This window comes from Rhinoderma darwinii, chromosome 3 (genome assembly GCF_050947455.1).
Source record: "Rhinoderma darwinii isolate aRhiDar2 chromosome 3, aRhiDar2.hap1, whole genome shotgun sequence".
Lineage (NCBI taxonomy): Eukaryota > Metazoa > Chordata > Amphibia > Anura > Rhinodermatidae > Rhinoderma > Rhinoderma darwinii.
Window position 1 is genome coordinate 77,107,945 of NC_134689.1, and position 22,704 is coordinate 77,130,648.

At 39.7% G+C, this 22,704-nt stretch overlaps 28 non-coding genes across 28 annotated transcripts; all 28 read right to left on the bottom strand.

Annotated features, from left to right (window-relative positions):
• Positions 1-391: 391 nt before the first annotated feature.
• TRNAL-AAG (transfer RNA leucine (anticodon AAG)) lies at positions 392-474 on the bottom strand. The gene has a single exon. It is a non-coding gene; the product is annotated as a tRNA-Leu (tRNA).
• Positions 475-1,228: 754 nt separating this feature from the next.
• Positions 1,229-1,311, bottom strand: TRNAL-AAG (transfer RNA leucine (anticodon AAG)). The gene has a single exon. It is a non-coding gene; the product is annotated as a tRNA-Leu (tRNA).
• A 754-nt stretch (positions 1,312-2,065) lies between these two features.
• TRNAL-AAG (transfer RNA leucine (anticodon AAG)) lies at positions 2,066-2,148 on the bottom strand. Its single transcript has one exon. It is a non-coding gene; the product is annotated as a tRNA-Leu (tRNA).
• Positions 2,149-2,660: 512 nt separating this feature from the next.
• Positions 2,661-2,743, bottom strand: TRNAL-AAG (transfer RNA leucine (anticodon AAG)). The gene has a single exon. It is a non-coding gene; the product is annotated as a tRNA-Leu (tRNA).
• A 497-nt stretch (positions 2,744-3,240) lies between these two features.
• Positions 3,241-3,323, bottom strand: TRNAL-AAG (transfer RNA leucine (anticodon AAG)). Its single transcript has one exon. It is a non-coding gene; the product is annotated as a tRNA-Leu (tRNA).
• A 1,591-nt stretch (positions 3,324-4,914) lies between these two features.
• TRNAL-AAG (transfer RNA leucine (anticodon AAG)) lies at positions 4,915-4,997 on the bottom strand. The gene has a single exon. It is a non-coding gene; the product is annotated as a tRNA-Leu (tRNA).
• Positions 4,998-5,751: 754 nt separating this feature from the next.
• Positions 5,752-5,834, bottom strand: TRNAL-CAG (transfer RNA leucine (anticodon CAG)). Its single transcript has one exon. It is a non-coding gene; the product is annotated as a tRNA-Leu (tRNA).
• Positions 5,835-6,346: 512 nt separating this feature from the next.
• TRNAL-AAG (transfer RNA leucine (anticodon AAG)) lies at positions 6,347-6,429 on the bottom strand. The gene has a single exon. It is a non-coding gene; the product is annotated as a tRNA-Leu (tRNA).
• A 512-nt stretch (positions 6,430-6,941) lies between these two features.
• Positions 6,942-7,024, bottom strand: TRNAL-CAG (transfer RNA leucine (anticodon CAG)). Its single transcript has one exon. It is a non-coding gene; the product is annotated as a tRNA-Leu (tRNA).
• A 754-nt stretch (positions 7,025-7,778) lies between these two features.
• TRNAL-CAG (transfer RNA leucine (anticodon CAG)) lies at positions 7,779-7,861 on the bottom strand. Its single transcript has one exon. It is a non-coding gene; the product is annotated as a tRNA-Leu (tRNA).
• A 1,107-nt stretch (positions 7,862-8,968) lies between these two features.
• TRNAL-AAG (transfer RNA leucine (anticodon AAG)) lies at positions 8,969-9,051 on the bottom strand. The gene has a single exon. It is a non-coding gene; the product is annotated as a tRNA-Leu (tRNA).
• Positions 9,052-9,805: 754 nt separating this feature from the next.
• Positions 9,806-9,888, bottom strand: TRNAL-CAG (transfer RNA leucine (anticodon CAG)). The gene has a single exon. It is a non-coding gene; the product is annotated as a tRNA-Leu (tRNA).
• A 511-nt stretch (positions 9,889-10,399) lies between these two features.
• Positions 10,400-10,482, bottom strand: TRNAL-AAG (transfer RNA leucine (anticodon AAG)). The gene has a single exon. It is a non-coding gene; the product is annotated as a tRNA-Leu (tRNA).
• A 1,591-nt stretch (positions 10,483-12,073) lies between these two features.
• On the bottom strand, positions 12,074-12,156 carry TRNAL-CAG (transfer RNA leucine (anticodon CAG)). The gene has a single exon. It is a non-coding gene; the product is annotated as a tRNA-Leu (tRNA).
• Positions 12,157-12,667: 511 nt separating this feature from the next.
• Positions 12,668-12,750, bottom strand: TRNAL-AAG (transfer RNA leucine (anticodon AAG)). The gene has a single exon. It is a non-coding gene; the product is annotated as a tRNA-Leu (tRNA).
• Positions 12,751-13,504: 754 nt separating this feature from the next.
• Positions 13,505-13,587, bottom strand: TRNAL-AAG (transfer RNA leucine (anticodon AAG)). The gene has a single exon. It is a non-coding gene; the product is annotated as a tRNA-Leu (tRNA).
• Positions 13,588-14,340: 753 nt separating this feature from the next.
• TRNAL-CAG (transfer RNA leucine (anticodon CAG)) lies at positions 14,341-14,423 on the bottom strand. Its single transcript has one exon. It is a non-coding gene; the product is annotated as a tRNA-Leu (tRNA).
• Positions 14,424-14,934: 511 nt separating this feature from the next.
• TRNAL-AAG (transfer RNA leucine (anticodon AAG)) lies at positions 14,935-15,017 on the bottom strand. Its single transcript has one exon. It is a non-coding gene; the product is annotated as a tRNA-Leu (tRNA).
• Positions 15,018-15,771: 754 nt separating this feature from the next.
• TRNAL-CAG (transfer RNA leucine (anticodon CAG)) lies at positions 15,772-15,854 on the bottom strand. Its single transcript has one exon. It is a non-coding gene; the product is annotated as a tRNA-Leu (tRNA).
• Positions 15,855-16,365: 511 nt separating this feature from the next.
• Positions 16,366-16,448, bottom strand: TRNAL-AAG (transfer RNA leucine (anticodon AAG)). Its single transcript has one exon. It is a non-coding gene; the product is annotated as a tRNA-Leu (tRNA).
• A 754-nt stretch (positions 16,449-17,202) lies between these two features.
• TRNAL-AAG (transfer RNA leucine (anticodon AAG)) lies at positions 17,203-17,285 on the bottom strand. The gene has a single exon. It is a non-coding gene; the product is annotated as a tRNA-Leu (tRNA).
• A 754-nt stretch (positions 17,286-18,039) lies between these two features.
• TRNAL-AAG (transfer RNA leucine (anticodon AAG)) lies at positions 18,040-18,122 on the bottom strand. Its single transcript has one exon. It is a non-coding gene; the product is annotated as a tRNA-Leu (tRNA).
• Positions 18,123-18,876: 754 nt separating this feature from the next.
• On the bottom strand, positions 18,877-18,959 carry TRNAL-AAG (transfer RNA leucine (anticodon AAG)). Its single transcript has one exon. It is a non-coding gene; the product is annotated as a tRNA-Leu (tRNA).
• Positions 18,960-19,471: 512 nt separating this feature from the next.
• TRNAL-AAG (transfer RNA leucine (anticodon AAG)) lies at positions 19,472-19,554 on the bottom strand. The gene has a single exon. It is a non-coding gene; the product is annotated as a tRNA-Leu (tRNA).
• A 512-nt stretch (positions 19,555-20,066) lies between these two features.
• Positions 20,067-20,149, bottom strand: TRNAL-CAG (transfer RNA leucine (anticodon CAG)). The gene has a single exon. It is a non-coding gene; the product is annotated as a tRNA-Leu (tRNA).
• Positions 20,150-20,903: 754 nt separating this feature from the next.
• On the bottom strand, positions 20,904-20,986 carry TRNAL-AAG (transfer RNA leucine (anticodon AAG)). Its single transcript has one exon. It is a non-coding gene; the product is annotated as a tRNA-Leu (tRNA).
• Positions 20,987-21,740: 754 nt separating this feature from the next.
• Positions 21,741-21,823, bottom strand: TRNAL-AAG (transfer RNA leucine (anticodon AAG)). The gene has a single exon. It is a non-coding gene; the product is annotated as a tRNA-Leu (tRNA).
• Positions 21,824-22,577: 754 nt separating this feature from the next.
• On the bottom strand, positions 22,578-22,660 carry TRNAL-CAG (transfer RNA leucine (anticodon CAG)). Its single transcript has one exon. It is a non-coding gene; the product is annotated as a tRNA-Leu (tRNA).
• Between the last annotated feature and the right edge of the window lie 44 nt (positions 22,661-22,704).

The following is a 22,704-nucleotide window of genomic DNA, read 5'->3' on the forward strand; positions in this document are numbered from 1 at the left end:
TTGGTTTATGATTAACAGTGCTGTAAAAAAGAGGTCCTGAAGAACCCTTGTTCTTGCTTTAACCTGAAAATACAGAAAAACTACCCTGGGAGGTACCCAGCAGTAGTTTAGTGGAGTTCCATTCTCTATAACATTCACTCAAGTAAGCAGAGGAATCGGTATTGTCTTACATTGTTTACTTAAATATGAGTATTCAAAAGTGGGATTTAAATCCACGCCTTCACGAGAGACTGCTCGGTCATCCTATCCTACACAAATAAGAAAACTTTCAAGATTGGATGCCAAGCCAGTCATCTGAAGAGTCTAACATTTTGGGGCGTGTTTTGGCATAGTGGGTTTTTTCACTAGCGCTGTCGGAATGACATTGCAGTGTGTTTAATAAAAGTTGTATTGTCAGAAGTGGGATTTGAACCCACGCCTCCAGGGGAGACTGCGACCTTAACGCAGCGCCTTAGACCGCTCGGCCATCCTGACTTATAGAAAAGCCAAGCCTTTCAGATATGGAAGAAAAAACCGTCATGTTAAGGGTCCAGTTCTTGGGAATTTAAAATAGAAAGATTAGAACTGTTTCTTGTCTATTTCCATCATGTAGTTATTGGTTTATGATTAACAGTGCTGTAACAAAGAGGTACTGAAGAACCCTTGTTCTTGCTTTAACCTGAAAATACAGAAAAACTACCCTGGGAGGTACCCAGCAGTAGTTTAGTGGAGTTCCATTCTCTATAACATTCACTCAAGTAAGCAGAGGAATCTGTATTGTCTTACATAGTTACTTAAATATGAAATAGAAAATAGAAAGATTAGTACTGTTTCTTGTCCATTTCCATCATGTAGTTATTGGTTTATGATTAACAGTGCTGTAAAAAAGAGGTCCTGAAGAACCCTTGTTCTTGCTTTAACCTGAAAATACAGAAAAACTACCCTGGGAGGTACCCAGCAGTAGTTTAGTGGAGTTCCATTCTCTATAACATTCACTCAAGTAAGCAGAGGAAACGGTATTGTCTTACATAGTTTACTTAAATATGAGTATTCAAAAGTGGGATTTAAATCCACGCCTTCACGAGAGACTGCTCGGTCATCCTATCCTACACAAATAAGAAAACTTTCAAGATTGGATGCCAAGCCAGTCATCTGAAGAGTCTAACATTTTGGGGCGTGTTTTGTCATAGTGGGTTTTTTCACTAGCGCTGTCGGAATGACATTGCAGTGTGTTTAATAAAAGTTGTATTGTCAGAAGTGGGATTTGAACCCACGCCTCCAGGGGAGACTGCGACCTTAACGCAGCGCCTTAGACCGCTCGGCCATCCTGACTTATAGAAAAGCCAAGCCTTTCAGATATGGAAGAAAAAACCGTCATGTTAAGGGTCCAGTTTTTGGGAATTTAAAATAGAAAGATTAGAACTGTTTCTTGTCCATTTCCATCATGTAGTTATTGGTTTATGATTAACAGTGCTGTAACAAAGAGGTCCTGAAGAACCCTTGTTCTAGCTTTAACCTGAAAATACAGAAAAACTACCCTGGGAGGTACCCAGCAGTAGTTTAGTGGAGTTCCATTCTCTATAACATTCACTCAAGTAAGCAGAGGAATCTGTATTGTCTTACATAGTTACTTAAATATGAAATAGAAAATAGAAAGATTAGTACTGTTTCTTGTCCATTTCCATCATGTAGTTATTGGTTTATGATTAACAGTGCTGTAAAAAAGAGGTCCTGAAGAACCCTTGTTCTTGCTTTAACCTGAAAATACAGAAAAACTACCCTGGGAGGTACCCAGCAGTAGTTTAGTGGAGTTCCATTCTCTATAACATTCACTCAAGTAAGCAGAGGAATCGGTATTGTCTTACATAGTTTACTTAAATATGAGTATTCAAAAGTGGGATTTAAATCCACGCCTTCACGAGAGACTGCTCGGTCATCCTATCCTACACAAATAAGAAAACTTTCAAGATTGGATGCCAAGCCAGTCATCTGAAGAGTCTAACATTTTGGGGCGTGTTTTGGCATAGTGGGTTTTTTCACTAGCGCTGTCGGAATGACATTGCAGTGTGTTTAAGAAAAGTTGTATTGTCAGAAGTGGGATTTGAACCCACGCCTCCAGGGGAGACTGCGACCTTAACGCAGCGCCTTAGACCGCTCGGCCATCCTGACTTATAGAAAAGCCAAGCCTTTCAGATATGGAAGAAAAAACCGTCATGTTAAGGGTCCAGTTTTTGGGAATTTAAAATAGAAAGATTAGAACTGTTTCTTGTCCATTTCCATCATGTAGTTATTGGTTTATGATTAACAGTGCTGTAAAAAAGAGGTCCTGAAGAACCCTTGTTCTTGCTTTAACCTGAAAATACAGAAAAACTACCCTGGGAGGTACCCAGCAGTAGTTTAGTGGAGTTCCATTCTCTATAACATTCACTCAAGTAAGCAGAGGAATCGGTATTGTCTTACATAGTTTACTTAAATATGAGTATTCAAAAGTGGGATTTAAATCCACGCCTTCACGAGAGACTGCTCGGTCATCCTATCCTACACAAATAAGAAAACTTTCAAGATTGGATGCCAAGCCAGTCATCTGAAGAGTCTAACATTTTGGGGCGTGTTTTGGCATAGTGGGTTTTTTCACTAGCGCTGTCGGAATGACATTGCAGTGTGTTTAAGAAAAGTTGTATTGTCAGAAGTGGGATTTGAACCCACGCCTCCAGGGGAGACTGCGACCTTAACGCAGCGCCTTAGACCGCTCGGCCATCCTGACTTATAGAAAAGCCAAGCCTTTCAGAAATGGAAGAAAAAACCGTAATGTTAAGGGTCCAGTTTTTAGGAATTTAAAATAGAAAGATTAGTACTGTTTCTTGTCCATTTCCATCATGTAGTTATTGGTTTATGATTAACAGTGCTGTAAAAAAGAGGTCCTGAAGAACCCTTGTTCTTGCTTTAACCTGAAAATACAGAAAAACTACCCTGGGAGGTACCCAGCAGTAGTTTAGTGGAGTTCCATTCTCTATAACATTCACTCAAGTAAGCAGAGGAATCGGTATTGTCTTACATAGTTTACTTAAATATGAGTATTCAAAAGTGGGATTTAAATCCACGCCTTCACGAGAGACTGCTCGGTCATCCTATCCTACACAAATAAGAAAACTTTCAAGATTGGATGCCAAGCCAGTCATCTGAAGGGTCTAACATTTTGGGGCGTGTTTTTTCACTAGCGCTGTCGGAATGACATTGCAGTGTGTTTAAGAAAAGTTGTATTGTCAGAAGTGGGATTTGAACCCACGCCTCCAGGGGAGACTGCGACCTTAACGCAGCGCCTTAGACCGCTCGGCCATCCTGACTTATAGAAAAGCCAAGCCTTTCAGATATGGAAGAAAAAACCGTCATGTTAAGGGTCCAGTTTTTGGGAATTTAAAATAGAAAGATTAGAACTGTTTCTTGTCCATTTCCATCATGTAGTTATTGGTTTATGATTAACAGTGCTGTAACAAAGAGGTCCTGAAGAACCCTTGTTCTTGCTTTAACCTGAAAATACAGAAAAACTACCCTGGGAGGTACCCAGCAGTAGTTTAGTGGAGTTCCATTCTCTATAACATTCACTCAAGTAAGCAGAGGAATCTGTATTGTCTTACATAGTTACTTAAATATGAAATAGAAAATAGAAAGATTAGTACTGTTTCTTGTCCATTTCCATCATGTAGTTATTGGTTTATGATTAACAGTGCTGTAAAAAAGAGGTCCTGAAGAACCCTTGTTCTTGCTTTAACCTGAAAATACAGAAAAACTACCCTGGGAGGTACCCAGCAGTAGTTTAGTGGAGTTCCATTCTCTATAACATTCACTCAAGTAAGCAGAGGAATCGGTATTGTCTTACATAGTTTACTTAAATATGAGTATTCAAAAGTGGGATTTAAATCCACGCCTTCACGAGAGACTGCTCGGTCATCCTATCCTACACAAATAAGAAAACTTTCAAGATTGGATGCCAAGCCAGTTATCTGAAGAGTCTAACATTTTGGGGCGTGTTTTGGCATAGTGGGTTTTTTCACTAGCGCTGTCGGAATGACATTGCAGTGTGTTTAATAAAAATTGTATTGTCAGAAGTGGGATTTGAACCCACGCCTCCAGGGGAGATTACGACCTGAACGCAGCGCCTTAGACCACTCGGCCATCCTGACTTATATAAAAACCAAGCCTTTCAGAAATGGAAGAAAAAACCGTAATGTTAAGGGTCCAGTTTTTAGGAATTTAAAATAGAAAGATTAGTACTGTTTCTTGTCCATTTCCATCATGTAGTTATTGGTTTATGATTAACAGTGCTGTAACAAAGAGGTCCTGAAGAACCCTTGTTCTTGCTTTAACCTGAAAATACAGAAAAACTACCCTGGGAGGTACCCAGCAGTAGTTTAGTGGAGTTCCATTCTCTATAACATTCACTCAAGTAAGCAGAGGAATCTGTATTGTCTTACATAGTTACTTAAATATGAAATAGAAAATAGAAAGATTAGTACTGTTTCTTGTCCATTTCCATCATGTAGTTATTGGTTTATGATTAACAGTGCTGTAAAAAAGAGGTCCTGAAGAACCCTTGTTCTTGCTTTAACCTGAAAATACAGAAAAACTACCCTGGGAGGTACCCAGCAGTAGTTTAGTGGAGTTCCATTCTCTATAACATTCACTCAAGTAAGCAGAGGAATCGGTATTGTCTTACATAGTTTACTTAAATATGAGTATTCAAAAGTGGGATTTAAATCCACGCCTTCACGAGAGACTGCTCGGTCATCCTATCCTACACAAATAAGAAAACTTTCAAGATTGGATGCCAAGCCAGTCATCTGAAGAGTCTAACATTTTGGGGCGTGTTTTGGCATAGTGGGTTTTTTCACTAGCGCTGTCGGAATGACATTGCAGTGTGTTTAATAAAAGTTGTATTGTCAGAAGTGGGATTTGAACCCACGCCTCCAGGGGAGACTGCGACCTTAACGCAGCGCCTTAGACCGCTCGGCCATCCTGACTTATAGAACAGCCAAGCCTTTCAGATATGGAAGAAAAAACCGTCATGTTAAGGGTCCAGTTTTTGGGAATTTAAAATAGAAAGATTAGAACTGTTTCTTGTCCATTTCCATCATGTAGTTATTGGTTTATGATTAACAGTGCTGTAACAAAGAGGTCCTGAAGAACCCTTGTTCTTGCTTTAACCTGAAAATACAGAAAAACTACCCTGGGAGGTACCCAGCAGTAGTTTAGTGGAGTTCCATTCTCTATAACATTCACTCAAGTAAGCAGAGGAATCTGTATTGTCTTATATAGTTACTTAAATATGAAATAGAAAATAGAAAGATTAGTACTGTTTCTTTTCCATTTCCATCATGTAGTTATTGGTTTATGATTAACAGTGCTGTAAAAAAGAGGTCCTGAAGAACCCTTGTTCTTGCTTTAACCTGAAAATACAGAAAAACTACCCTGGGAGGTACCCAGCAGTAGTTTAGTGGAGTTCCATTCTCTATAACATTCACTCAAGTAAGCAGAGGAATCGGTATTGTCTTACATAGTTTACTTAAATATGAGTATTCAAAAGTGGGATTTAAATCCACGCCTTCACGAGAGACTGCTCGGTCATCCTATCCTACACAAATAAGAAAACTTTCAAGATTGGATGCCAAGCCAGTCATCTGAAGAGTCTAACATTTTGGGGCGTGTTTTGGCATAGTGGGTTTTTTCACTAGCGCTGTCGGAATGACATTGCAGTGTGTTTAATAAAAATTGTATTGTCAGAAGTGGGATTTGAACCCACGCCTCCAGGGGAGACTGCGATCTGAACGCAGCGCCTTAGACCGCTCGGCCATCCTGACTTATAGAAAAGCCAAGCCTTTCAGAAATGGAAGAAAAAACCGTAATGTTAAGGGTCCAGTTTTTAGGAATTTAAAATAGAAAGATTAGTACTGTTTCTTGTCCATTTCCATCATGTAGTTATTGGTTTATGATTAACAGTGCTGTAAAAAAGAGGTCCTGAAGAACCCTTGTTCTTGCTTTAACCTGAAAATACAGAAAAACTACCCTGGGAGGTACCCAGCAGTAGTTTAGTGGAGTTCCATTCTCTATAACATTCACTCAAGTAAGCAGAGGAATCGGTATTGTCTTACATAGTTTACTTAAATATGAGTATTCAAAAGTGGGATTTAAATCCACGCCTTCACGAGAGACTGCTCGGTCATCCTATCCTACACAAATAAGAAAACTTTCAAGATTGGATGCCAAGCCAGTCATCTGAAGAGTCTAACATTTTGGGGCGTGTTTTGGCATAGTGGGTTTTTTCACTAGCGCTGTCGGAATGACATTGCAGTGTGTTTAAGAAAAGTTGTATTGTCAGAAGTGGGATTTGAACCCACGCCTCCAGGGGAGACTGCGACCTTAACGCAGCGCCTTAGACCGCTCGGCCATCCTGACTTATAGAAAAGCCAAGCCTTTCAGATATGGAAGAAAAAACTGTCATGTTAAGGGTCCAGTTTTTAGGAATTTAAAATAGAAAGATTAGTACTGTTTCTTGTCCATTTCCATCATGTAGTTATTGGTTTATGATTAACAGTGCTGTAAAAAAGAGGTCCTGAAGAACCCTTGTTCTTGCTTTAACCTGAAAATACAGAAAAACTACCCTGGGAGGTACCCAGCAGTAGTTTAGTGGAGTTCCATTCTCTATAACATTCACTCAAGTAAGCAGAGGAATCGGTATTGTCTTACATAGTTTACTTAAATATGAGTATTCAAAAGTGGGATTTAAATCCACGCCTTCACGAGAGACTGCTCGGTCATCCTATCCTACACAAATAAGAAAACTTTCAAGATTGGATGCCAAGCCAGTCATCTGAAGAGTCTAACATTTTGGGGCGTGTTTTGGCATAGTGGGTTTTTTCACTAGCGCTGTCGGAATGACATTGCAGTGTGTTTAATAAAAATTGTATTGTCAGAAGTGGGATTTGAACCCACGCCTCCAGGGGAGACTGCGACCTGAACGCAGCGCCTTAGACCGCTCGGCCATCCTGACTTATAGAAAAGCCAAGCCTTTCAGATATGGAAGAAAAAACCGTCATGTTAAGGGTCCAGTTTTTGGGAATTTAAAATAGAAAGATTAGAACTGTTTCTTGTCCATTTCCATCATGTAGTTATTGGTTTATGATTAACAGTGCTGTAACAAAGAGGTCCTGAAGAACCCTTGTTCTTGCTTTAACCTGAAAATACAGAAAAACTACCCTGGGAGGTACCCAGCAGTAGTTTAGTGGAGTTCCATTCTCTATAACATTCACTCAAGTAAGCAGAGGAATCTGTATTGTCTTACATAGTTACTTAAATATGAAATAGAAAATAGAAAGATTAGTACTGTTTCTTGTCCATTTCCATCATGTAGTTATTGGTTTATGATTAACAGTGCTGTAAAAAAGAGGTCCTGAAGAACCCTTGTTCTTGCTTTAACCTGAAAATACAGAAAAACTACCCTGGGAGGTACCCAGCAGTAGTTTAGTGGAGTTCCATTCTCTATAACATTCACTCAAGTAAGCAGAGGAATCGGTATTGTCTTACATAGTTTACTTAAATATGAATATTCAAAAGTGGGATTTAAATCCACGCCTTCACGAGAGACTGCTCGGTCATCCTATCCTACACAAATAAGTAAACTTTCAAGATTGGATGCCAAGCCAGTTATCTGAAGAGTCTAACATTTTGGGGCGTGTTTTGGCATAGTGGGTTTTTTCACTAGCGCTGTCGGAATGACATTGCAGTGTGTTTAATAAAAATTGTATTGTCAGAAGTGGGATTTGAACCCACGCCTCCAGGGGAGACTGCGACCTGAACGCAGCGCCTTAGACCGCTCGGCCATCCTGACTTATAGAAAAGCCAAGCCTTTCAGAAATGGAAGAAAAAACCGTAATGTTAAGGGTCCAGTTTTTAGGAATTTAAAATAGAAAGATTAGTACTGTTTCTTGTCCATTTCCATCATGTAGTTATTGGTTTATGATTAACAGTGCTGTAAAAAAGAGGTCCTGAAGAACCCTTGTTCTTGCTTTAACCTGAAAATACAGAAAAACTACCCTGGGAGGTACCCAGCAGTAGTTTAGTGGAGTTCCATTCTCTATAACATTCACTCAAGTAAGCAGAGGAATCGGTATTGTCTTACATAGTTTACTTAAATATGAGTATTCAAAAGTGGGATTTAAATCCACGCCTTCACGAGAGACTGCTCGGTCATCCTATCCTACACAAATAAGAAAACTTTCAAGATTGGATGCCAAGCCAGTCATCTGAAGAGTCTAACATTTTGGGGCGTGTTTTGGCATAGTGGGTTTTTTCACTAGCGCTGTCGGAATGACATTGCAGTGTGTTTAAGAAAAGTTGTATTGTCAGAAGTGGGATTTGAACCCACGCCTCCAGGGGAGACTGCGACCTTAACAAAGCGCCTTAGACCGCTCGGCCATCCTGACTTATAGAAAAGCCAAGCCTTTCAGATATGGAAGAAAAAACCGTCATGTTAAGGGTCCAGTTTTTGGGAATTTAAAATAGAAAGATTAGAACTGTTTCTTGTCCATTTCCATCATGTAGTTATTGGTTTATGATTAACAGTGCTGTAACAAAGAGGTACTGAAGAACCCTTGTTCTTGCTTTAACCTGAAAATACAGAAAAACTACCCTGGGAGGTACCCAGCAGTAGTTTAGTGGAGTTCCATTCTCTATAACATTCACTCAAGTAAGCAGAGGAATCGGTATTGTCTTACATAGTTTACTTAAATATGAGTATTCAAAAGTGGGATTTAAATCCACGCCTTCACGAGAGACTGCTCGGTCATCCTATCCTACACAAATAAGAAAACTTTCAAGATTGGATGCCAAGCCAGTCATCTGAAGAGTCTAACATTTTGGGGCGTGTTTTGGCATAGTGGGTTTTTTCACTAGCGCTGTCGGAATGACATTGCAGTGTGTTTAAGAAAAGTTGTATTGTCAGAAGTGGGATTTGAACCCACGCCTCCAGGGGAGACTGCGACCTTAACGCAGCACCTTAGACCGCTCGGCCATCCTGACTTATAGAAAAGCCAAGCCTTTCAGATATGGAAGAAAAAACTGTCATGTTAAGGGTCCAGTTTTTGGGAATTTAAAATAGAAAGATTAGAACTGTTTCTTGTCCATTTCCATCATGTAGTTATTGGTTTATGATTAACAGTGCTGTAACAAAGAGGTCCTGAAGAACCCTTGTTCTTGCTTTAACCTGAAAATACAGAAAAACTACCCTGGGAGGTACCCAGCAGTAGTTTAGTGGAGTTCCATTCTCTATAACATTCACTCAAGTAAGCAGAGGAATCTGTATTGTCTTACATAGTTACTTAAATATGAAATAGAAAATAGAAAGATTAGTACTGTTTCTTTTCCATTTCCATCATGTAGTTATTGGTTTATGATTAACAGTGCTGTAAAAAAGAGGTCCTGAAGAACCCTTGTTCTTGCTTTAACCTGAAAATACAGAAAAACTACCCTGGGAGGTACCCAGCAGTAGTTTAGTGGAGTTCCATTCTCTATAACATTCACTCAAGTAAGCAGAGGAATCGGTATTGTCTTACATAGTTTACTTAAATATGAGTATTCAAAAGTGGGATTTAAATCCACGCCTTCACGAGAGACTGCTCGGTCATCCTATCCTACACAAATAAGAAAACTTTCAAGATTGGATGCCAAGCCAGTCATCTGAAGAGTCTAACATTTTGGGGCGTTTTTTGGCATAGTGGGTTTTTTCACTAGCGCTGTCGGAATGACATTGCAGTGTGTTTAATAAAAATTGTATTGTCAGAAGTGGGATTTGAACCCACGCCTCCAGGGGAGACTGCGACCTGAACGCAGCGCCTTAGACCGCTCGGCCATCCTGACTTATAGAAAAGCCAAGCCTTTCAGAAATGGAAGAAAAAACCGTAATGTGAGGGTCCAGTTTTTAGGAATTTAAAATAGAAAGATTAGTACTGTTTCTTGTCCATTTCCATCATGTAGTTATTGGTTTATGATTAACAGTGCTGTAAAAAAGAGGTCCTGAAGAACCCTTGTTCTTGCTTTAACCTGAAAATACAGAAAAACTACCCTGGGAGGTACCCAGCAGTAGTTTAGTGGAGTTCCATTCTCTATAACATTCACTCAAGTAAGCAGAGGAATCGGTATTGTCTTACATAGTTTACTTAAATATGAGTATTCAAAAGTGGGATTTAAATCCACGCCTTCACGAGAGACTGCTCGGTCATCCTATCCTACACAAATAAGAAAACTTTCAAGATTGGATGCCAAGCCAGTCATCTGAAGAGTCTAACATTTTGGGGCGTGTTTTGGCATAGTGGGTTTTTTCACTAGCGCTGTCGGAATGACATTGCAGTGTGTTTAAGAAAAGTTGTATTGTCAGAAGTGGGATTTGAACCCACGCCTCCAGGGGAGCCTGCGACCTTAACGCAGCGCCTTAGACCGCTCGGCCATCCTGACTTATAGAAAGGCCAAGCCTTTCAGATATGGAAGAAAAAACCGTCATGTTAAGGGTCCAGTTCTTGGGAATTTAAAATAGAAAGATTAGAACTGTTTCTTGTCTATTTCCATCATGTAGTTATTGGTTTATGATTAACAGTGCTGTAACAAAGAGGTACTGAAGAACCCTTGTTCTTGCTTTAACCTGAAAATACAGAAAAACTACCCTGGGAGGTACCCAGCAGTAGTTTAGTGGAGTTCCATTCTCTATAACATTCACTCAAGTAAGCAGAGGAATCTGTATTGTCTTACATAGTTACTTAAATATGAAATAGAAAATAGAAAGATTAGTACTGTTTCTTGTCCATTTCCATCATGTAGTTATTGGTTTATGATTAACAGTGCTGTAAAAAAGAGGTCCTGAAGAACCCTTGTTCTTGCTTTAACCTGAAAATACAGAAAAACTACCCTGGGAGGTACCCAGCAGTAGTTTAGTGGAGTTCCATTCTCTATAACATTCACTCAAGTAAGCAGAGGAATCGGTATTGTCTTACATAGTTTACTTAAATATGAGTATTCAAAAGTGGGATTTAAATCCACGCCTTCACGAGAGACTGCTCGGTCATCCTATCCTACACAAATAAGAAAACTTTCAAGATTGGATGCCAAGCCAGTCATCTGAAGAGTCTAACATTTTGGGGCGTGTTTTGGCATAGTGGGTTTTTTCACTAGCGCTGTCGGAATGACATTGCAGTGTGTTTAAGAAAAGTTGTATTGTCAGAAGTGGGATTTGAACCCACGCCTCCAGGGGAGACTGCGACCTTAACGAAGCGCCTTAGACCGCTCGGCCATCCTGACTTATAGAAAAGCCAAGCCTTTCAGATATGGAAGAAAAAACCGTCATGTTAAGGGTCCAGTTTTTGGGAATTTAAAATAGAAAGATTAGAACTGTTTCTTGTCCATTTCCATCATGTAGTTATTGGTTTATGATTAACAGTGCTGTAACAAAGAGGTACTGAAGAACCCTTGTTCTTGCTTTAACCTGAAAATACAGAAAAACTACCCTGGGAGGTACCCAGCAGTAGTTTAGTGGAGTTCCATTCTCTATAACATTCACTCAAGTAAGCAGAGGAATCTGTATTGTCTTACATAGTTACTTAAATATGAAATAGAAAATAGAAAGATTAGTACTGTTTCTTTTCCATTTCCATCATGTAGTTATTGGTTTATGATTAACAGTGCTGTAAAAAAGAGGTCCTGAAGAACCCTTGTTCTTGCTTTAACCTGAAAATACAGAAAAACTACCCTGGGAGGTACCCAGCAGTAGTTTAGTGGAGTTCCATTCTCTATAACATTCACTCAAGTAAGCAGAGGAATCGGTATTGTCTTACATAGTTTACTTAAATATGAGTATTCAAAAGTGGGATTTAAATCCACGCCTTCACGAGAGACTGCTCGGTCATCCTATCCTACACAAATAAGAAAACTTTCAAGATTGGATGCCAAGCCAGTCATCTGAAGAGTCTAACATTTTGGGGCGTTTTTTGGCATAGTGGGTTTTTTCACTAGCGCTGTCGGAATGACATTGCAGTGTGTTTAATAAAAATTGTATTGTCAGAAGTGGGATTTGAACCCACGCCTCCAGGGGAGACTGCGACCTGAACGCAGCGCCTTAGACCGCTCGGCCATCCTGACTTATAGAAAAGCCAAGCCTTTCAGAAATGGAAGAAAAAACCGTAATGTGAGGGTCCAGTTTTTAGGAATTTAAAATAGAAAGATTAGTACTGTTTCTTGTCCATTTCCATCATGTAGTTATTGGTTTATGATTAACAGTGCTGTAAAAAAGAGGTCCTGAAGAACCCTTGTTCTTGCTTTAACCTGAAAATACAGAAAAACTACCCTGGGAGGTACCCAGCAGTAGTTTAGTGGAGTTCCATTCTCTATAACATTCACTCAAGTAAGCAGAGGAATCGGTATTGTCTTACATAGTTTACTTAAATATGAGTATTCAAAAGTGGGATTTAAATCCACGCCTTCACGAGAGACTGCTCGGTCATCCTATCCTACACAAATAAGAAAACTTTCAAGATTGGATGCCAAGCCAGTCATCTGAAGAGTCTAACATTTTGGGGCGTGTTTTGGCATAGTGGGTTTTTTCACTAGCGCTGTCGGAATGACATTGCAGTGTGTTTAAGAAAAGTTGTATTGTCAGAAGTGGGATTTGAACCCACGCCTCCAGGGGAGCCTGCGACCTTAACGCAGCGCCTTAGACCGCTCGGCCATCCTGACTTATAGAAAGGCCAAGCCTTTCAGATATGGAAGAAAAAACCGTCATGTTAAGGGTCCAGTTCTTGGGAATTTAAAATAGAAAGATTAGAACTGTTTCTTGTCTATTTCCATCATGTAGTTATTGGTTTATGATTAACAGTGCTGTAACAAAGAGGTACTGAAGAACCCTTGTTCTTGCTTTAACCTGAAAATACAGAAAAACTACCCTGGGAGGTACCCAGCAGTAGTTTAGTGGAGTTCCATTCTCTATAACATTCACTCAAGTAAGCAGAGGAATCTGTATTGTCTTACATAGTTACTTAAATATGAAATAGAAAATAGAAAGATTAGTACTGTTTCTTGTCCATTTCCATCATGTAGTTATTGGTTTATGATTAACAGTGCTGTAAAAAAGAGGTCCTGAAGAACCCTTGTTCTTGCTTTAACCTGAAAATACAGAAAAACTACCCTGGGAGGTACCCAGCAGTAGTTTAGTGGAGTTCCATTCTCTATAACATTCACTCAAGTAAGCAGAGGAATCGGTATTGTCTTACATAGTTTACTTAAATATGAGTATTCAAAAGTGGGATTTAAATCCACGCCTTCACGAGAGACTGCTCGGTCATCCTATCCTACACAAATAAGAAAACTTTCAAGATTGGATGCCAAGCCAGTCATCTGAAGAGTCTAACATTTTGGGGCGTGTTTTGGCATAGTGGGTTTTCTCACTAGCGCTGTCGGAATGACATTGCAGTGTGTTTAAGAAAAGTTGTATTGTCAGAAGTGGGATTTGAACCCACGCCTCCAGGGGAGACTGCGACCTTAACGCAGCGCCTTAGACCGCTCGGCCATCCTGACTTATAGAAAAGCCAAGCCTTTCAGATATGGAAGAAAAAACCGTCATGTTAAGGGTCCAGTTTTGGGAATTTAAAATAGAAAGATTAGAACTGTTTCTTGTCCATTTCCATCATGTAGTTATTGGTTTATGATTAACAGTGCTGTAACAAAGAGGTACTGAAGAACCCTTGTTCTTGCTTTAACCTGAAAATACAGAAAAACTACCCTGGGAGGTACCCAGCAGTAGTTTAGTGGAGTTCCATTCTCTATAACATTCACTCAAGTAAGCAGAGGAATCTGTATTGTCTTACATAGTTACTTAAATATGAAATAGAAAATAGAAAGATTAGTACTGTTTCTTTTCCATTTCCATCATGTAGTTATTGGTTTATGATTAACAGTGCTGTAAAAAAGAGGTCCTGAAGAACCCTTGTTCTTGCTTTAACCTGAAAATACAGAAAAACTACCCTGGGAGGTACCCAGCAGTAGTTTAGTGGAGTTCCATTCTCTATAACATTCACTCAAGTAAGCAGAGGAATCGGTATTGTCTTACATAGTTTACTTAAATATGAGTATTCAAAAGTGGGATTTAAATCCACGCCTTCACGAGAGACTGCTCGGTCATCCTATCCTACACAAATAAGAAAACTTTCAAGATTGGATGCCAAGCCAGTCATCTGAAGAGTCTAACATTTTGGGGCGTTTTTTGGCATAGTGGGTTTTTTCACTAGCGCTGTCGGAATGACATTGCAGTGTGTTTAATAAAAATTGTATTGTCAGAAGTGGGATTTGAACCCACGCCTCCAGGGGAGACTGCGACCTGAACGCAGCGCCTTAGACCGCTCGGCCATCCTGACTTATAGAGAAGCCAAGCCTTTCAGAAATGGAAGAAAAAACCGTAATGTGAGGGTCCAGTTTTTAGGAATTTAAAATAGAAAGATTAGTACTGTTTCTTGTCCATTTCCATCATGTAGTTATTGGTTTATGATTAACAGTGCTGTAAAAAAGAGGTCCTGAAGAACCCTTGTTCTTGCTTTAACCTGAAAATACAGAAAAACTACCCTGGGAGGTACCCAGCAGTAGTTTAGTGGAGTTCCATTCTCTATAACATTCACTCAAGTAAGCAGAGGAATCGGTATTGTCTTACATAGTTTACTTAAATATGAGTATTCAAAAGTGGGATTTAAATCCACGCCTTCACGAGAGACTGCTCGGTCATCCTATCCTACACAAATAAGAAAACTTTCAAGATTGGATGCCAAGCCAGTCATCTGAAGAGTCTAACATTTTGGGGCGTGTTTTGGCATAGTGGGTTTTTTCACTAGCGCTGTCGGAATGACATTGCAGTGTGTTTAAGAAAAGTTGTATTGTCAGAAGTGGGATTTGAACCCACGCCTCCAGGGGAGCCTGCGACCTTAACGCAGCGCCTTAGACCGCTCGGCCATCCTGACTTATAGAAAGGCCAAGCCTTTCAGATATGGAAGAAAAAACCGTCATGTTAAGGGTCCAGTTCTTGGGAATTTAAAATAGAAAGATTAGAACTGTTTCTTGTCTATTTCCATCATGTAGTTATTGGTTTATGATTAACAGTGCTGTAACAAAGAGGTACTGAAGAACCCTTGTTCTTGCTTTAACCTGAAAATACAGAAAAACTACCCTGGGAGGTACCCAGCAGTAGTTTAGTGGAGTTCCATTCTCTATAACATTCACTCAAGTAAGCAGAGGAATCTGTATTGTCTTACATAGTTACTTAAATATGAAATAGAAAATAGAAAGATTAGTACTGTTTCTTGTCCATTTCCATCATGTAGTTATTGGTTTATGATTAACAGTGCTGTAAAAAAGAGGTCCTGAAGAACCCTTGTTCTTGCTTTAACCTGAAAATACAGAAAAACTACCCTGGGAGGTACCCAGCAGTAGTTTAGTGGAGTTCCATTCTCTATAACATTCACTCAAGTAAGCAGAGGAATCGGTATTGTCTTACATAGTTTACTTAAATATGAGTATTCAAAAGTGGGATTTAAATCCACACCTTCACGAGAGACTGCTCGGTCATCCTATCCTACACAAATAAGAAAACTTTCAAGATTGGATGCCAAGCCAGTCATCTGAAGAGTCTAACATTTTGGGGCGTGTTTTGGCATAGTGGGTTTTCTCACTAGCGCTGTCGGAATGACATTGCAGTGTGTTTAATAAAAATTGTATTGTCAGAAGTGGGATTTGAACCCACGCCTCCAGGGGAGACTGCGACCTGAACGCAGCGCCTTAGACCGCTCGGCCATCCTGACTTATAGAAAAGCCAAGCCTTTCAGAAATGGAAGAAAAAACCGTAATGTGAGGGTCCAGTTTTTAGGAATTTAAAATAGAAAGATTAGTACTGTTTCTTGTCCATTTCCATCATGTAGTTATTGGTTTATGATTAACAGTGCTGTAAAAAAGAGGTCCTGAAGAACCCTTGTTCTTGCTTTAACCTGAAAATACAGAAAAACTACCCTGGGAGGTACCCAGCAGTAGTTTAGTGGAGTTCCATTCTCTATAACATTCACTCAAGTAAGCAGAGGAATCGGTATTGTCTTACATAGTTTACTTAAATATGAGTATTCAAAAGTGGGATTTAAATCCACGCCTTCACGAGAGACTGCTCGGTCATCCTATCCTACACAAATAAGAAAACTTTCAAGATTGGATGCCAAGCCAGTCATCTGAAGAGTCTAACATTTTGGGGCGTGTTTTGGCATAGTGGGTTTTTTCACTAGCGCTGTCGGAATGACATTGCAGTGTGTTTAAGAAAAGTTGTATTGTCAGAAGTGGGATTTGAACCCACGCCTCCAGGGGAGCCTGCGACCTTAACGCAGCGCCTTAGACCGCTCGGCCATCCTGACTTATAGAAAGGCCAAGCCTTTCAGATATGGAAGAAAAAACCGTCATGTTAAGGGTCCAGTTCTTGGGAATTTAAAATAGAAAGATTAGAACTGTTTCTTGTCTATTTCCATCATGTAGTTATTGGTTTATGATTAACAGTGCTGTAACAAAGAGGTACTGAAGAACCCTTGTTCTTGCTTTAACCTGAAAATACAGAAAAACTACCCTGGGAGGTACCCAGCAGTAGTTTAGTGGAGTTCCATTCTCTATAACATTCACTCAAGTAAGCAGAGGAATCTGTATTGTCTTACATAGTTACTTAAATATGAAATAGAAAATAGAAAGATTAGTACTGTTTCTTGTCCATTTCCATCATGTAGTTATTGGTTTATGATTAACAGTGCTGTAAAAAAGAGGTCCTGAAGAACCCTTGTTCTTGCTTTAACCTGAAAATACAGAAAAACTACCCTGGGAGGTACCCAGCAGTAGTTTAGTGGAGTTCCATTCTCTATAACTTTCACTCAAGTAAGCAGAGGAATCGGTATTGTCTTACATAGTTTACTTAAATATGAGTATTCAAAAGTGGGATTTAAATCCACGCCTTCACGAGAGACTGCTCGGTCATCCTATCCTACACAAATAAGAAAACTTTCAAGATTGGATGCCAAGCCAGTCATCTGAAGAGTCTAACATTTTGGGGCGTGTTTTGGCATAGTGGGTTTTCTCACTAGCGCTGTCGGAATGACATTGCAGTGTGTTTAAGAAAAGTTGTATTGTCAGAAGTGGGATTTGAACCCACGCCTCCAGGGGAGACTGCGACCTTAACGCAGCGCCTTAGACCGCTCGGCCATCCTGACTTATAGAAAAGCCAAGCCTTTCAGATATGGAAGAAAAAACCGTCATGTTAAGGGTCCAGTTTTTGGGAATTTAAAATAGAAAGATTAGAACTGTTTCTTGTCCATTTCCATCATGTAGTTATTGGTTTATGATTAACAGTGCTGTAACAAAGAGGTCCTGAAGAACCCTTGTTCTTGCTTTAACCTGAAAATACAGAAAAACTACCCTGGGAGGTACCCAGCAGTAGTTTAGTGGAGTTCCATTCTCTATAACATTCACTCAAGTAAGCAGAGGAATCTGTATTGTCTTACATAGTTACTTAAATATGAAATAGAAAATAGAAAGATTAGTACTGTTTCTTGTCCATTTCCATCATGTAGTTATTGGTTTATGATTAACAGTGCTGTAAAAAAGAGGTCCTGAAGAACCCTTGTTCTTGCTTTAACCTGAAAATACAGAAAAACTACCCTGGGAGGTACCCAGCAGTAGTTTAGTGGAGTTCCATTCTCTATAACATTCACTCAAGTAAGCAGAGGAATCGGTATTGTCTTACATAGTTTACTTAAATATGAATATTCAAAAGTGGGATTTAAATCCACGCCTTCACGAGAGACTGCTCGGTCATCCTATCCTACACAAATAAGTAAACTTTCAAGATTGGATGCCAAGCCAGTTATCTGAAGAGTCTAACATTTTGGGGCGTGTTTTGGCATAGTGGGTTTTTTCACTAGCGCTGTCGGAATGACATTGCAGTGTGTTTAAGAAAAGTTGTATTGTCAGAAGTGGGATTTGAACCCACGCCTCCAGGGGAGACTGCGACCTTAACGCAGCGCCTTAGACCGCTCGGCCATCCTGACTTATAGAAAAGCCAAGCCTTTCAGATATGGAAGAAAAAACCGTCATGTTAAGGGTCCAGTTTTTGGGAATTTAAAATAGAAAGATTAGAACTGTTTCTTGTCCATTTCCATCATGTAGTTATTGGTTTATGATTAACAGTGCTGTAACAAACAGGTCCTGAAGAACCCTTGTTCTTGCTTTAACCTGAAAATACAGAAAAACTACCCTGGGAGGTACCCAGCAGTAGTTTAGTGGAGTTCCATTCTCTATAACATTCACTCAAGTAAGCAGAGGAATCTGTATTGTCTTACATAGTTACTTAAATATGAAATAGAAAATAGAAAGATTAGTACTGTTTCTTTTCCATTTCCATCATGTAGTTATTGGTTTATGATTAACAGTGCTGTAAAAAAGAGGTCCTGAAGAACCCTTGTTCTTGCTTTAACCTGAAAATACAGAAAAACTACCCTGGGAGGTACCCAGCAGTAGTTTAGTGGAGTTCCATTCTCTATAACATTCACTCAAGTAAGCAGAGGAATCGGTATTGTCTTACATAGTTTACTTAAATATGAGTATTCAAAAGTGGGATTTAAATCCACGCCTTCACGAGAGACTGCTCGGTCATCCTATCCTACACAAATAAGAAAACTTTCAAGATTGGATGCCAAGCCAGTCATCTGAAGAGTCTAACATTTTGGGGCGTGTTTTGGCATAGTGGGTTTTTTCACTAGCGCTGTCGGAATGACATTGCAGTGTGTTTAAGAAAAGTTGTATTGTCAGAAGTGGGATTTGAACCCACGCCTCCAGGGGAGACTGCGACCTTAACGCAGCGCCTTAGACCGCTCGGCCATCCTGACTTATAGAAAAGACAAGCCTTTCAGAAATGGAAGAAAAAACCGTAATGTTAAGGGTCCAGTTTTTAGGAATTTAAAATAGAAAGATTAGTACTGTTTCTTGTCCATTTCCATCATGTAGTTATTGGTTTATGATTAACAGTGCTGTAAAAAAGAGGTCCTGAAGAACCCTTGTTCTTGCTTTAACCTGAAAATACAGAAAAACTACCCTGGGAGGTACCCAGCAGTAGTTTAGTGGAGTTCCATTCTCTATAACATTCACTCAAGTAAGCAGAGGAATCGGTATTGTCTTACATAGTTTACTTAAATATGAATATTCAAAAGTGGGATTTAAATCCACGCCTTCACGAGAGACTGCTCAGTCATCCTATCCTACACAAATAAGTAAACTTTCAAGATTGGATGCCAAGCCAGTTATCTGAAGAGTCTAACATTTTGGGGCGTGTTTTGGCATAGTGGGTTTTTTCACTAGCGCTGTCGGAATGACATTGCAGTGTGTTTAATAAAAATTGTATTGTCAGAAGTGGGATTTGAACCCACGCCTCCAGGGGAGACTGCGACCTTAACGCAGCGCCTTAGACCGCTCGGCCATCCTGACTTATAGAAAAGCCAAGCCTTTCAGATATGGAAGAAAAAACCGTAATGTTAAGGGTCCAGTTTTTAGGAATTTAAAATAGAAAGATTAGTACTGTTTCTTGTCCATTTCCATCATGTAGTTATTGGTTTATGATTAACAGTGCTGTAAAAAAGAGGTCCTGAAGAACCCTTGTTCTTGCTTTAACCTGAAAATACAGAAAAACTACCCTGGGAGGTACCCAGCAGTAGTTTAGTGGAGTTCCATTCTCTATAACATTCACTCAAGTAAGCAGAGGAATCGGTATTGTCTTACATAGTTTACTTAAATATGAGTATTCAAAAGTGGGATTTAAATCCACGCCTTCACGAGAGACTGCTCGGTCATCCTATCCTACACAAATAAGAAAACTTTCAAGATTGGATGCCAAGCCAGTCATCTGAAGAGTCTAACATTTTGGGGCGTGTTTTGGCATAGTGGGTTTTTTCACTAGCGCTGTCGGAATGACATTGCAGTGTGTTTAAGAAAAGTTGTATTGTCAGAAGTGGGATTTGAACCCACGCCTCCAGGGGAGACTGCGACCTGAACGCAGCGCCTTAGACCGCTCGGCCATCCTGACTTATAGAAAAGCCAAGCCTTTCAGAAATGGAAGAAAAAACCGTCATGTTAAGGGTCCAGTTTTTGGGAATTTAAAATAGAAAGATTAGAACTGTTTCTTGTCCATTTCCATCATGTAGTTATTGGTTTATGATTAACAGTGCTGTAACAAAGAGGTACTGAAGAACCCTTGTTCTTGCTTTAACCTGAAAATACAGAAAAACTACCCTGGGAGGTACCCAGCAGTAGTTTAGTGGAGTTCCATTCTCTATAACATTCACTCAAGTAAGCAGAGGAATCTGTATTGTCTTACATAGTTACTTAAATATGAAATAGAAAATAGAAAGATTAGTACTGTTTCTTGTCCATTTCCATCATGTAGTTATTGGTTTATGATTAACAGTGCTGTAAAAAAGAGGTCCTGAAGAACCCTTGTTCTTGCTTTAACCTGAAAATACAGAAAAACTACCCTGGGAGGTACCCAGCAGTAGTTTAGTGGAGTTCCATTCTCTATAACATTCACTCAAGTAAGCAGAGGAATCGGTATTGTCTTACATAGTTTACTTAAATATGAGTATTCAAAAGTGGGATTTAAATCCACGCCTTCACGAGAGACTGCTCGGTCATCCTATCCTACACAAATAAGAAAACTTTCAAGATTGGATGCCAAGCCAGTCATCTGAAGAGTCTAACATTTTGGGGCGTGTTTTGGCATAGTGGGTTTTTTCACTAGCGCTGTCGGAATGACATTGCAGTGTGTTTAAGAAAAGTTGTATTGTCAGAAGTGGGATTTGAACCCACGCCTCCAGGGGAGACTGCGACCTTAACGCAGCGCCTTAGACCGCTCGGCCATCCTGACTTATAGAAAAGCCAAGCCTTTCAGAAATGGAAGAAAAAACCGTCATGTTAAGGGTCCAGTTTTTGGGAATTTAAAATAGAAAGATTAGAACTGTTTCTTGTCCATTTCCATCATGTAGTTATTGGTTTATGATTAACAGTGCTGTAACAAAGAGGTCCTGAAGAACCCTTGTTCTTGCTTTAACCTGAAAATACAGAAAAACTACCCTGGGAGGTACCCAGCAGTAGTTTAGTGGAGTTCCATTCTCTATAACATTCACTCAAGTAAGCAGAGGAATCTGTATTGTCTTACATAGTTACTTAAATATGAAATAGAAAATAGAAAGATTAGTACTGTTTCTTGTCCATTTCCATCATGTAGTTATTGGTTTATGATTAACAGTGCTGTAAAAAAGAGGTCCTGAAGAACCCTTGTTCTTGCTTTAACCTGAAAATACAGAAAAACTACCCTGGGAGGTACCCAGCAGTAGTTTAGTGGAGTTCCATTCTCTATAACATTCACTCAAGTAAGCAGAGGAATCGGTATTGTCTTACATAGTTTACTTAAATATGAGTATTCAAAAGTGGGATTTAAATCCACGCCTTCACGAGAGACTGCTCGGTCATCCTATCCTACACAAATAAGAAAACTTTCAAGATTGGATGCCAAGCCAGTCATCTGAAGAGTCTAACATTTTGGGGCGTGTTTTGGCATAGTGGGTTTTTTCACTAGCGCTGTCGGAATGACATTGCAGTGTGTTTAAGAAAAGTTGTATTGTCAGAAGTGGGATTTGAACCCACGCCTCCAGGGGAGACTGCGACCTTAACGCAGCGCCTTAGACCACTCGGCCATCCTGACTTATAGAAAAGCCAAGCCTTTCAGAAATGGAAGAAAAAACTGTCATGTTAAGGGTCCAGTTTTTGGGAATTTAAAATAGAAAGATTAGAACTGTTTCTTGTCCATTTCCATCATGTAGTTATTGGTTTATGATTAACAGTGCTGTAACAAAGAGGTCCTGAAGAACCCTTGTTCTTGCTTTAACCTGAAAATACAGAAAAACTACCCTGGGAGGTACCCAGCAGTAGTTTAGTGGAGTTCCATTCTCTATAACATTCACTCAAGTAAGCAGAGGAATCTGTATTGTCTTACATAGTTACTTAAATATGAAATAGAAAATAGAAAGATTAGTACTGTTTCTTGTCCATTTCCATCATGTAGTTATTGGTTTATGATTAACAGTGCTGTAAAAAAGAGGTCCTGAAGAACCCTTGTTCTTGCTTTAACCTGAAAATACAGAAAAACTACCCTGGGAGGTACCCAGCAGTAGTTTAGTGGAGTTCCATTCTCTATAACATTCACTCAAGTAAGCAGAGGAATCGGTATTGTCTTACATAGTTTACTTAAATATGAGTATTCAAAAGTGGGATTTAAATCCACGCCTTCACGAGAGACTGCTCGGTCATCCTATCCTACACAAATAAGAAAACTTTCAAGATTGGATGCCAAGCCAGTCATCTGAAGAGTCTAACATTTTGGGGCGTGTTTTGGCATAGTGGGTTTTTTCACTAGCGCTGTCGGAATGACATTGCAGTGTGTTTAAGAAAAGTTGTATTGTCAGAAGTGGGATTTGAACCCACGCCTCCAGGGGAGACTGCGACCTGAACGCAGCGCCTTAGACCGCTCGGCCATCCTGACTTATAGAAAAGCCAAGCCTTTCAGAAATGGAAGAAAAAACCGTA